Genomic DNA, 12274 nt, shown 5'->3' with positions numbered 1-12274 from the left:
CATGGCTCATAGACTGCATTGGCAGAGGAGGCAAACAGATTCAACAATCCCACTGATGACAAGCTACCCTCATGAAAGACGTGAGTTTTACCATCTATTCTTTCAGCGCCAATTTTGCCCCACTGCTATCTCAAATAGATTGATTTTACTGTGCTGTACATTTGACTGCAGTCTATATAACGCTCAAAAGAACAGTGCAATAAAACGCCTCTATCCAAACCAAGTCAAAAGGCTCTTAGAAATATGTCCAAGTTTAGGCTACTTCTTCTGTGTTTTTAAGTTAAGAGTTTAGGATTTAGATGTGTTTTTCAGCCCAAGAATCACAAATCTTACTCGTACTTTCTTACACATGTGCCTTATAAGGATAACCAGCATTAAAGTCATAACACGTTGTAGATCTATGAACAGATTACAAGGGTGCTTTTAAGAGCTCTGTTTATCTGTGTTTATGTTCATTAGTGAATTCATTTGACAGGAAAACAATCCTCTTGGGGGACAAGCCTAAACTACATAAAGCTAAAGAAAATTATCCAGGGACAGTTATTGAAAACAATGAGTAGCTATTAAGGATTTTCCATAGATTTTTCAGTCTACTGACACAAGGGGGCACATAAAATATTATGAAACCTTTAATTATTGTTTCCCAACCTTGATTAATGGTACACAAGTCTGCTCATTAAACAACACAGCTACAGCCAAAAGGCGACTAGCTTAGCTTAGTTTAGCATGATGAGAGGATGGAGAAGGGGATTGGTTAGCTAACTAGGTGCAGTGACTTTGTACCTACTTGTATAAACCCAACTTATGACTATAACATGTATATGTATACAACAAATAACGTGTTAATAAGTGAGCTTTAGAGGTGCCTATATTTTTTAAGCAACAAGCTAGCTGTTTCCCTTTTGGTCTCAAAGTTACATAAAGTAACAATAAGCTAATCCCCTGCTAGCTCCAGCTTAATGTTTATTTTACAGACATGAGCGTTTTGTAAATCAAGGATGCTATTTACAATGTCACACTCATGTAAGCTTTTTATGCTCCATTACATCAAAACAAGAGTGAATCCTTGTTGCTATTTTTTGATTGTCTCTAAATTGATGAGCATAAAAACAAAACAAAGAACAGGTTGTGAATCTATGACAAGTAGTCAACAACAAAAATGAAATACAAAGACATTACCTTTGTTAGTACATGTCTAAAAGATCTGATTTGCTTGTCAAAAGATCATTGATATGTGATTCCTAGGGCTTGTTACCCTTGTCCTTTTTGCTTTTAATTAAATTCAACTGCTCGACTCTTCCAGTTTTCTTTGGAGAGACCTGTATAGGCTGTCAGTTACATACAGACTTTTGGCATGTAGTCACACTGACTGACTGATGCTGGAGAGGCATTGAAGCACAGCAGGGGATTGTCCAACATGGCATTCACACAGCACAGCTGGCGTGACTAGCAAGTCTTTGACAGCTGCACAAGGTCTGTTCACTGATCTGCACACATCAATAGAATTCACTGCAAACTCAAAGCCAGCTCAGATGACAAGCATGTTGGCCAGGCAGCTAAATGATAGAGTTTAAAAGCTGTTTCGTCTGGCAAAAATAACCAAAAGATATACTCGACTTGGATTTATGGACATAAAACGGCGTTCAATGATAAATCTATGGAGCTACGACTTAGTACTAATGGAATATGTTGTAGTGATTAATGTGGTAACAAACTTGCTGTTAGCACAGCCAGGAATCACGATGTGTGTGGGCTCAAAGTAAATCAGTCAGTCCAAGAACAGTATGTTTGATTTAATTGGAGTTGAATCAATATAAAAAATAAAAAAGACGGAACAGCCACACACTTCTAACACAAACACACCAAAGCTATGTTGATCAAAAATTTACAAAGCCTTTTCCAACAAATATATAATCAAAGATGCTTACAACAAACGATTAAGCATTACAAGCTGTGCCAATGGTATGTATGTAATAGTATACCTCCTCCAGTCTCCTAAGTGGAGTGGGTAGTGGCTAATATATAACACATATAAATTACATAAAGTAACCTAAAAAGATAATGTAGCTACTGCAAAAACATATTACGCATTAGAGAGATTCGTTTTTTTAAATATTATTTTGTATTCGCTTAAAGTACACGGTTTAGCTAACGTTGTTGCTGTGTTCACTTTCTTGATTTTAGACACATTTAGTCCAAGAAGCTGGACATCCATGTTAGTACTGTGGAGAAATAGGTGATCCTTAAGGAGCCGCTGAAACAAAGAAATGAAATCCAACTATAGGCTTTAAATATGAAGATTTTGGAAATGTTTGTTGATCTTATAATACGTAGCTTCTTTTATCGCTATATTTGCAGCCATATTTGTCTACAGTACTTGCTGGCTGATAGGGAAACTGGCCAAGGCCGCAAGATAGGGTTTTTAATCCTAAATAACTTCAAACTCTTTTGAAATTCATCTTATTCTTAAGTTGCATACTTAAACTCGACTCCATTAGAAATGGCTAGCTAGATTTTATTTCTGAATTCATCTAAAAAACAGACCTCTCATCAAGTAGTGGATTTTGTAAAAAAAAAACAACCGCAACAAACTGTACAGCTGTTTTGAGTATAGAGTTATTGCTTTATGACATATAGAAAAAACAATACTGTTTAAGGTTAGATGATAATGACTGGTGGAAAAAAATAACTCAATGAGAAATTCCAAGGAGCGAGACAGAGTGGGAATGTCTTCCTGTTTAAAACTAAATGGAATTAAAAATAACCCTAACTTAAATTTCAGAGTTTAACTCAAACAACACAAATTTTGGATCAGGGTTGGCCTTCACTAAATCCATAAACGATAATTATTCCATGACAACTTGACAAGATATAGTGATGCTTAAATATATGGCATCTTTTAAAGGCTATCTTGTTTTGATTAGACACATTTTTAGTATTTTCGGGCATATGATAAAATATCCTCATTTCCTGTTTGCATAGTTTATTTACATTTTTGATTGCCTGGATGAATGTTTTCAGTTTCCATGCACACATTGAGGCTAGATTGTTGGCGAGTGATGAATGGATGAGATTGTGTGCGCCAACACATTCCACTGAGCTTGACCTTTCAACAGTGAGAAGGACTGATTCACAGATTCCAGGTACAATAAACACTCAACCCACTAGTTTCGAGGAACACAGGGAAATATACTTATTTTAACAAGGTAGTACAACAACACACTCACTTTTGAAGTGGCCACAGAAGAGAAAAAGGAACTCTTAATCATCCCACAGGGAGGAAATGTACATTCTGCATCTGACCCATCCTAGTGTTAGGAGCAGTGGGCCGCCATAGAAGAGAATGTGGAACCCAGTTGCTTGTGGATGAAAAAGTTATAGGGGAGACTTATCTAACTACATGTGGTGTGTATTTCAGTACAGTGGGCTAATTGGACTTTTAGTTTAAGAGGTTTTATATGTAACAATTTATCTAAGGTCTTTTTTAGACCATTTGCCCAAGCTTGGAATTTTGGTTTTGTAGGGTAATGCATGTATTGGTATGGAATTTGGAACAGATATGCATTGAACAAATTCTACAGACTCTGTTCACTGCTTTAGAATTGTTTTAGCACCCCTTAAAAGTCACGTATCCAGTGATATATCTCAACATCGAAACAAATTTGCTCAATTATACCCCTATTACTATTCCTTTGGTTTTGAGTTGAATATCTCAACAACAATTTGATGGATTGCCATGCCATTTGGAACATTCATTTATGCCACATGAGAATTGTAATTGTTTTTCTCTTCTAATCTTGGGTCATCACCCAGTCAAAATGTTAAATTTTCTCCAGTCAGAATCAGAAACAGAAACAGGTTTTTTGCCAAGTAGGTAACACATACGAGGAATGTATGTCTTGGTGTTATGGTGCATTCATATTCATACATAAAAAATACAATCGGAGTGTGATAAGTTTCAGATAAGTATAATAACACTAAAAATATAGCAATATTTACATTGAATATGGTTGAAATATAGGTATACCTGTAAAAATTAAATGGAAATTGGAATAAAATATGTGCATTTACAATGTGCAATGTGCAGGACTGACAGTATTACTATGAAAAACAAAATACATTGTGTGCATTAATGTAATGCATAGAGTCTATACTATGGATGAGGGTCAGCGTAATACTTTACATCCTATGAAACCAAGGACATTCCCACTATATGTTGTTGGTATCACTGCCATCAGGAGATGGCAAGAAGAAAATAAGGGCGCCATATATGATGTCAACAGTTTGGATGTTTTTCAGTTTTAGAGGAAAACAACATTGTTGCAATTAAGTTATTTTTAATGTATTTTAATTAAGGCTCTCAATGTTAACGCATGTGATTATTTTGGAAAGCTTTAAGTTTGACTCCAAGTTGCCACAGTAAAACCAGTGAGGATGTTTGGCAGTAATTGTATGGCAGTAAAAAAGGCAAGGAGAGCGGAGAAACTGGTACATGCTTCAGTAAGCATATGTAGGAGCAAAAGGACACCTAATCCATGACAAATGTTCTGCACTTGGAGAATATCCGGTCTGCAAATTGTTTCCCTTTCACACATGTAGCACACAACAGGAAATTTTTTATGTCAGAAGCGCTTTCACTCACTGGAAATAATCAGTTTGGTTTAGGTGAGGTGGATACACCGCGGGCCTGTTACTTGTTTTTTTTTTTTTGCTGTAATTTGTCATGAACTCACAGACAAGTCAGAGAATCTTGTGATCCCAAAGGTTTTTCAGTCAAGGTTTTTTGCGTGAAGTAACCTTCTTTGACAAAAATGTCATCAGCATGCCTAGTCTCTCGCCTAGAATCATGTCACGGACATTACATTCACTTCGTACTCTATACCAGAGAGCTGGCAGCGTGAATTAAGTCTCAAGTCTGATTAACATGTGGTCAAAATGGTCTGGATATTTACATTCTCATATACAGCCTTTGTAGTTAATATCTAGATCATTTCAGTGTTTCAGTGTGCACGTGAAAGGGGCTTTTGTCATTTACCTCCAGTTTTCTGGAATGGCAAGGTATAAACAGGGGAAAATGTTACAGGGTTTTAGTTGAATTATCCTGGAAGTTGGTTGTATGCTTTTATTAATATTTTCATTGATATTGATGATTTTATGTATGAATACGATCTGAATACTTTTTTCTGAATAGAGATTGGGATGGTTAAATCATGCACATGTATTCTGTTTGTTCTTTCATCCTGACAATGGTGAATTTATGATTAAGGCACTGGCGGCAGAGCCCATCACCAGTAATGGCAAGTTTACAGCTAATCCCCTCTGATGAGACTCTGAAATCAATCGCGGTGCATCTATATGAAATATGATTCCCCTCGCTTCCTGAACCACACTCACTCACAGGCGAACCTGAAAATCTATGTCCCCTATGAACCACAAAGGTCAATATCGTATCTGATAATGAGAGGCTATTGAGTATGCATGTCACATAAATGTGTGGTGTTTTATTCATTCGCTTGCGAATATATTAAAGTATAGCCTTTCACATTTTTATACCCTTCTCTTCCTTACTTTGCTCTGTCAATTACATTGCTTATCTACCACAGTGAGATATGCTGGGATATAACTTTACATCAGTAATAAATAATCAATATAATGTTCCCATCTTTCTGCCTTCCTCTCTGCTCTAGGGCTTCACATGCAAGAGATTACAGGAGCAACAGTGAGGCATAACACTGTTTCTTTATAAAAACATGTTCCCCGGCGCTCCGCTAAGGGGATCTTGCTGGGATAAAAAGTATAGTTTGGCAATTTAATCTGAACGAGGCTACTACCAGAATTTCCGAAGCAGCAGAGTAGCCTACTGGTCCTTACGCTTTAAGGTAGACTTCCATATAGCTGGTTACCGGGGGAAGCTGCCATGTTTCTGCAAAATCTGAAGAGAGGGCATGAGTTTTTCATTGGAAGGTCCATATAACCGTAATGTTCAACGGCACAGGTTGGATACCATTTAAACAGCATGGCCAACAGCATTGCGCAAAGGCACATGTCGCTTGCAAATATGTTCAAAAAGTGCCCAGGGGCCCTTGAGCAAAAGGGGTCCCTCAGTGACAAGAGACTTTTATTTATTTTTTGTCGGCACACCCTCGCTCACCTTTTCGATAAGTTCCAATATTCTTTCTAAACTGTCTCACTACACTATCAATCAACTTTATCCATTTTTTATTTTAGCAACGCCCCTGGTTCAGTTGGAGGGAATTAATGAAGTGATCAGTGAAGGAGCTTTTTATACTATAAAACAGCAGCATTTACTGTAAGAATTACACACAATTATTTAATAGTGCGGACCTATCACGTGGAGTTACGTGTGCACGCATTTCTGTCTTGGGGTGGGGTTGGGGGGCCCATAAGCTCTCACTGCTCAGGGGCCCCTGGAGGTACTAATCCTGCCTTGACAGCCACCTCTTTACTTGGTCCTAATTTGGAGATGGTGACCGGTACACATTTTGCGGTTTACTGGATGGATTTGACAACGTTAAATTGTATCAGATTCAGCCTGGAACAAAATGTACTGTTGTTCGCTGGAACTAATGCACCAGACATTTTGCTCCGTACCGTGTCAAGCTCATCACACCAATCTTTTATGCTTTTATCACAAGATGCCTCGGTGAGATGGGAAATTACTGTGTACTTTTCTGAGATGATGCATTTCTGATTCATCAGAATGTCAGAAATTAAGTCCATTGCCGAACAAGAAAGAATATTTGGGAAGGTGACGTGATAAAGATAATCAGACATTACCAAGTGAAAGGGAACTTATTTGAAAAAAGGTGATATGTTCTGGAAGGAGGCAAAAAAGTTCCATTAATTGTGAAATATTTCATGTAACTGAAATAATTATTTTAGTTGTTCAGTGACAAATGCATGATACTTTCATTTCATTGGTTTTTGACAGTATAGGAGAAATTGTTCTGAAACTGGACCTTCATCAAACTGGACCTTTAGTAGAGACACGATATCTTTCTTTCTTCTTTGTCAATCCCCCATCCTGGTTTCTTTGGGTTCCTCGACTTTCAACCTTACCTCTTTTTTTCCTGACTTCATAGCAATGAATCCCTGTGTCATATTCTATCAATCAGAACATTTCTATTGGTGTCAAACAATACCAACACACCTGCACAGAAAAAAGCTTTTCAATAAGCTACAACCTGTCTATAAGCTTTTGTATACTTTTTAATAAAAGCAGCACTTAGTCCTTATTACTTATAACATTACTAAGTTTTTTTTCGCAAGAAAATCTGTAAGTTATTAAAGTTCATTATGCATATTTTTTTCCAAAGTTTGAAATGTTTGTGAACAACTCTTCCCTGAAGGCTGACTGGAGGTGATGTTCTTTCAGAATCATATAAAGCTGTTTTGTTGACAGGGAGCAGGGAAACTGTATGTTCTCATGAAATGAATTAGTTTGAGATTTTACACCCGGGTGTGCTTTGTTGCATAGCAGCACAAACATTCCCAGATTCAGCCAATGTGTCCATCTGTCCCTCTTCCCAAACAAAGGCTGTCTAATGCCTCACTGAACACAACACTTGTAATCACTAAGGCTGAAGACAAGTCCAGCAAACCTTGTTTCTTTTGGATTAACTATTGATTTTTTGGGTTCAGAATAAGAAAAGAATGTCCTTTTTAATATATAAAATATGAAGCCCCAACCCTGGCCCTTGAACCTACACAAGTAGATTTTAGATGTTTTCAGTTTTTGTTTTTTTTTCTTTCAATGTGTTTCCTTAAAAACGAATGCATTCAATTAGTTGGTGAATCTGTATCACGCTGTAACATTGTCAATTCATTTTTATCATTGCCTAAATATTCCCAATAACAATATTAACACAATATTTACAGAACATTTGGAAAAGAAACAATATTTCAAAGAGTCACATCCTTCTCTAACTTTTTTTATTGTGCAATTGGCAGTGGCGGCTGGTGAACATTTTTTTTGGGGGGGGCGCAGTTGGGCGGCACGGTTTAAATAGCACTTTTTTAGAGGTTTAGCTTAAGACAGTTGGTTAGGTGGCTGCGGCCACATTCGTGCTTCTTACATTTTTGTGTGAAGTGCTTTAGATCCTTCATCCCGGTTGTAGTCCAAAGTGTTTCAGTCCCAGGACTTTGAAATAACAGACAAGGGAAACAAAAAAAGGCATTGCTCACTCGCTGTACAACCAGCTAACCAATTCCGCTTAGCATACAAGTTTGAGGAGAAAGTCCGAGTGTAGGTTCTCCCGCGATCAGTGGTCGTCTGTTGAATGTTTAAATCCGGACGCTCGGGTCCCAAGTCTTTCAATTTCTTCTTTTCGACATCTGATAGTTGATGAAACGGTGTTTTAAGTAGAGGATGCACGGAGTTCTCAGCCATCGATGTCGCCATATTCACTCAATCTAAGTTTCAGCTAGCTACGGTGCTGCTCTTTACGCTTGTGGTTAGGGAATGATAACGATGCTGATTCGCCGAATGTCACATTGAACTAAGAAACAATGCCATTGGCTGTGGGCGCAAATCTTTGCGCCCACAGATCTAAGTTTCATCCTCCAATGAAAAGCTATCCTTGCTAAAATGACTGAGAAAAGTATAAGCTCTCCCATAGACTCCCATGTTATCGGCGCCCACGGACGGTAGCCGACCTGCCTATTCTCAGAAAAGGCGAATGGCAATATATTATGTCCGGACACATTTTAGCGGTTCTTGACAGTGGTCTCCCATACACATTTAACCCATAAACACGGTACATTTCTTATTTCAATTATGTTGTATATATAACGTTTTTTAACTCAAAAAGTCAGGGTGGGCGGCGCCCAAGCGCCCACTATTGACGCACCGCCACTGGCAATTGGTCTCTTTTTTGGCAGATGAATGACATGCCTGTTTTATTTTGTACTTACCTCTTGTTTTTCATTTCAGGCCCCGTTACTTCCTCCCTTTGTGTGTTTTCCCCCCGCCATCGCCATCGTTAGCGTCTGCCCCGCCCCTGATTGTTTCCACCTGTTCCCACTATACTATAAATAGTCCTGTCTCCTCCTGTCCAGTGTTAGTTCGTCTGGTTAGTTCCCTCGTCCAGTCGTGTCAGGCATCAGGGTTTAGAAAGGAATATTCAAGTCAAGTGCGTTACTCTACCAGTCAAGTAAAGCTCAGATTAATCTCTAGTGTAGAGTTAATCTTGAAGTTCTCTTTTTGTTACATTTTGTTTTTCCTCCTTGTGAGCGCTTTTTGTTATGCCATTGTAGGAAGTAATAATCAATATTCCGAGTAACTGCAACACTGTCTTATTTTGAAACACTGTCTTATTCTGAAGTGCACACTTATTTTGAAATGGTCAACTCGTAACCGGATGCAAACGACATTGAATGCAACATTGCTGGCGCTTGAGGCCGGACGGAGGAAAACTGTGGGTTTGAGCGTAGGTTTCCTCAACAAGCGAAATGTAAATACAGGGTGAACAGGGGAATCTCTTGTGGTGTTATACATAAAACACACAATGAGTAATTCTCCTTATTGCCACTGTAATACCCTAAGAAGCGACTTGGCTTTATGCCACGTATACACTGAACTGGCCGGAAGTACTGTTACGACTTGAAGCAACCAATAGGAAGAGGCAACCGCTGGACAAAGACCCATCACAGATGGGGTGGGGGTCTCTTTTGGCTCGGACCCACGGACAGTGAACACATCGTGAATTCTATTCATGTTTTGGGCCTGTTCTAGTGTGTGTAGAGCTTTAGGGCCACAGCTGTGAAACGATTGTAAAACCTTCCACTACATCTTTTTTATTAAACACTCCTTTATAATTTTTACGGGAGTTTTGCCTTTTCTTTTAAACCGACATCCTGGCTTCAAATAAACGAACACATTTCTACACCATCTTTATTAAAAAATATTTTTGTTACATGTTATCGCGTCCGGGGTGAACCATAACACTTAAGCTTCTATAGGCTAGCATTCCAACACATTGGACGTGATGGGCTTCAAGGTGGGACATCTTTAAGCGGTTGACCAATCCCAACAGAGCCAGCCAGTTTACCAACCAGAGCAGACTGGGCTCTGGTTTCAGACAGAGGATAAAAGGGGTTCTGCAGCACAGGCAGTATGAGAAAAATAAAGAGCTTTTTGAACATTAAACCATGGAGACCAGTAGAGGCACAAAATACAAATATGAACCTGAAAATGAGCAGAATAGGGTCCCTTTAAAATTCCAAGAGCAATCAATAAATAACTTTGAAAAAAAAAAACCTTGAACCTTAAGTCTAGATTTGTCTTGCTGACTTCTCCAATGTTACCTACCCAAGCTCGAAAAAGCTGGTACAGTTTTTGGATGGGAAGATTTTCAGACTACCTCCTCAATAAATAAGGCAGAGAGTATCCTTTATCCAGAGCAACCACATCCTAAGCAAAGTGTCTCAGTTACAACATACTGTATTACAACACATACACACCCATTTAAGACATTACCCAGATGCTGGGAAGTAAACCCCACATGCATTAGAAATTGCATCACTACAGCAATACTATAACACCAGGAGTGGTTGAAGCAATTTTGCAAATAACTCCTCATGGGATTTATATTGAACACTTATGGACTCTATTTGCACTTAAAGCATTTTTCACTATGGTCCAATTTTAAAGGACGCTGTATTGTCGAGCCACAGTCTTATTTTAAAGATTATCCACTTGAGAGATGAGAACACCAGGCATCCTGCAGTTGAAAGGACATGCGACAAACCGGTTGAATCCAAATAGTGCGACACCATATCTGTTTTGTTGTTAGCTTTTATGGTTATTTTCTCAAATGTTTTAATTGTGCATTCGCAGGACTTTTGGATTCGCTAGTGCTATAATCTATTACCTACCGTTATGTGTATAAATTATTTCAACATTTGAAGATCGTCTCATTGTTCCTAAAAATCCATCACTGACACAGAGCAGTTGTTTAGACTTTAGTTTTGCATCTCAATGAGAATATCTCTATTTATATACTGTTTATAAAAGGAAATTACGTATGATATATTTTTGGCTGCGCTAAACATTTGGTAGACTCACACAGGCTATGCCCTCTACTGGACTCTATGGGTACTACTCTTCACCAATAACACGCGAGCGTTCTCGCAAACGTACTAACTGAACTTATGCAAACGTAGCTGGCCAATCAGGACGAGCCTACACGAATGCGCGCATGGGCCAATCAGGAGCTGTGTGGTGGGTCAATGTTGTGAGGCAAGAAGAGGGTGCAGGATGACAGTCAGTAGTGTAGCTGCCTTATATACTGTGAGGCCTACGAGCATTCGGGTAGGCTCATCCTGATTGGCCAGCTACATTGACGTAAATTCAGTGTGAGAACACTTGCATGTTATTGATGAAGAGTAGTACCCATAGGTCCAGTAGAGGGCTCCACCTGTGCTTATAGAACTAGGGTTATAATACGTAACCTTCGTTACCTAGGACTCAATATTTGATCTGCCAAACAACACTTGGTCATGTCCTGCTCATTGTTTAGTAATGACACTGGTGAATATAACGTGCATCATAAATGTGTGTTTGTCACAGAGCCAAGTCCCATGTCCTAAATGTTGAGTTACGAGTGCTCAACAACTCAATGTGCCCAACTGGCGCTTTGTCCCTACATTTTTTCATGAGTCTCCCATGAAACTTAATTGGAAGTTGTCAGAATGGTCAATTGGACCGGGGGAATCAAGAGTGGAATTAATAATGTTAACATTAATGAATACAAATGTATTGATTTGTGGCAGACTGTTTATGTAACATACTTTTTTTTGTCTTTGGGGAAAAGGTATAAAGTATTTTCAAGACTCAAGTCCAAGTGACGTCGCAAGTCATTGCTGTTGAAGTCCGGGTCAAGTAGCAAGTATTATGACTCTAGATTCTTAACTCATCAAATATGTGACTCCAGTCTGACTCTAGTACAAGTCATGTGACTCTTGTCCACACCTCTGTTTTTCTTCATAATTTAATCAACCCGTTTTGTTTCTGATTCCACAAAGACACAGTTCTATCTCGAAACCAGATCTGCTGTCCTTTTATACGTGGTTCATATGTCCTATGAAATAGATATCCTCCACTATTTCTTATGGCATCTACACCTGACATCTGATCCTATACACAAATCTAGTAGTCTTGAGGTCGATCTTTTCCCCCAGTTATTGACTATAGTGATAATTCAGTCTTCCCTGGAAAGATGATATACTGAGGATTAGCCGGTTTTATAAAACA

This window comes from Eleginops maclovinus, chromosome 19 (genome assembly GCF_036324505.1).
Source record: "Eleginops maclovinus isolate JMC-PN-2008 ecotype Puerto Natales chromosome 19, JC_Emac_rtc_rv5, whole genome shotgun sequence".
Classification (NCBI taxonomy): Eukaryota; Metazoa; Chordata; class Actinopteri; order Perciformes; family Eleginopidae; genus Eleginops; species Eleginops maclovinus.
The sequence above is the reverse complement of the archived record's forward strand: the minus strand, read 5'-3'. Positions refer to the sequence as shown.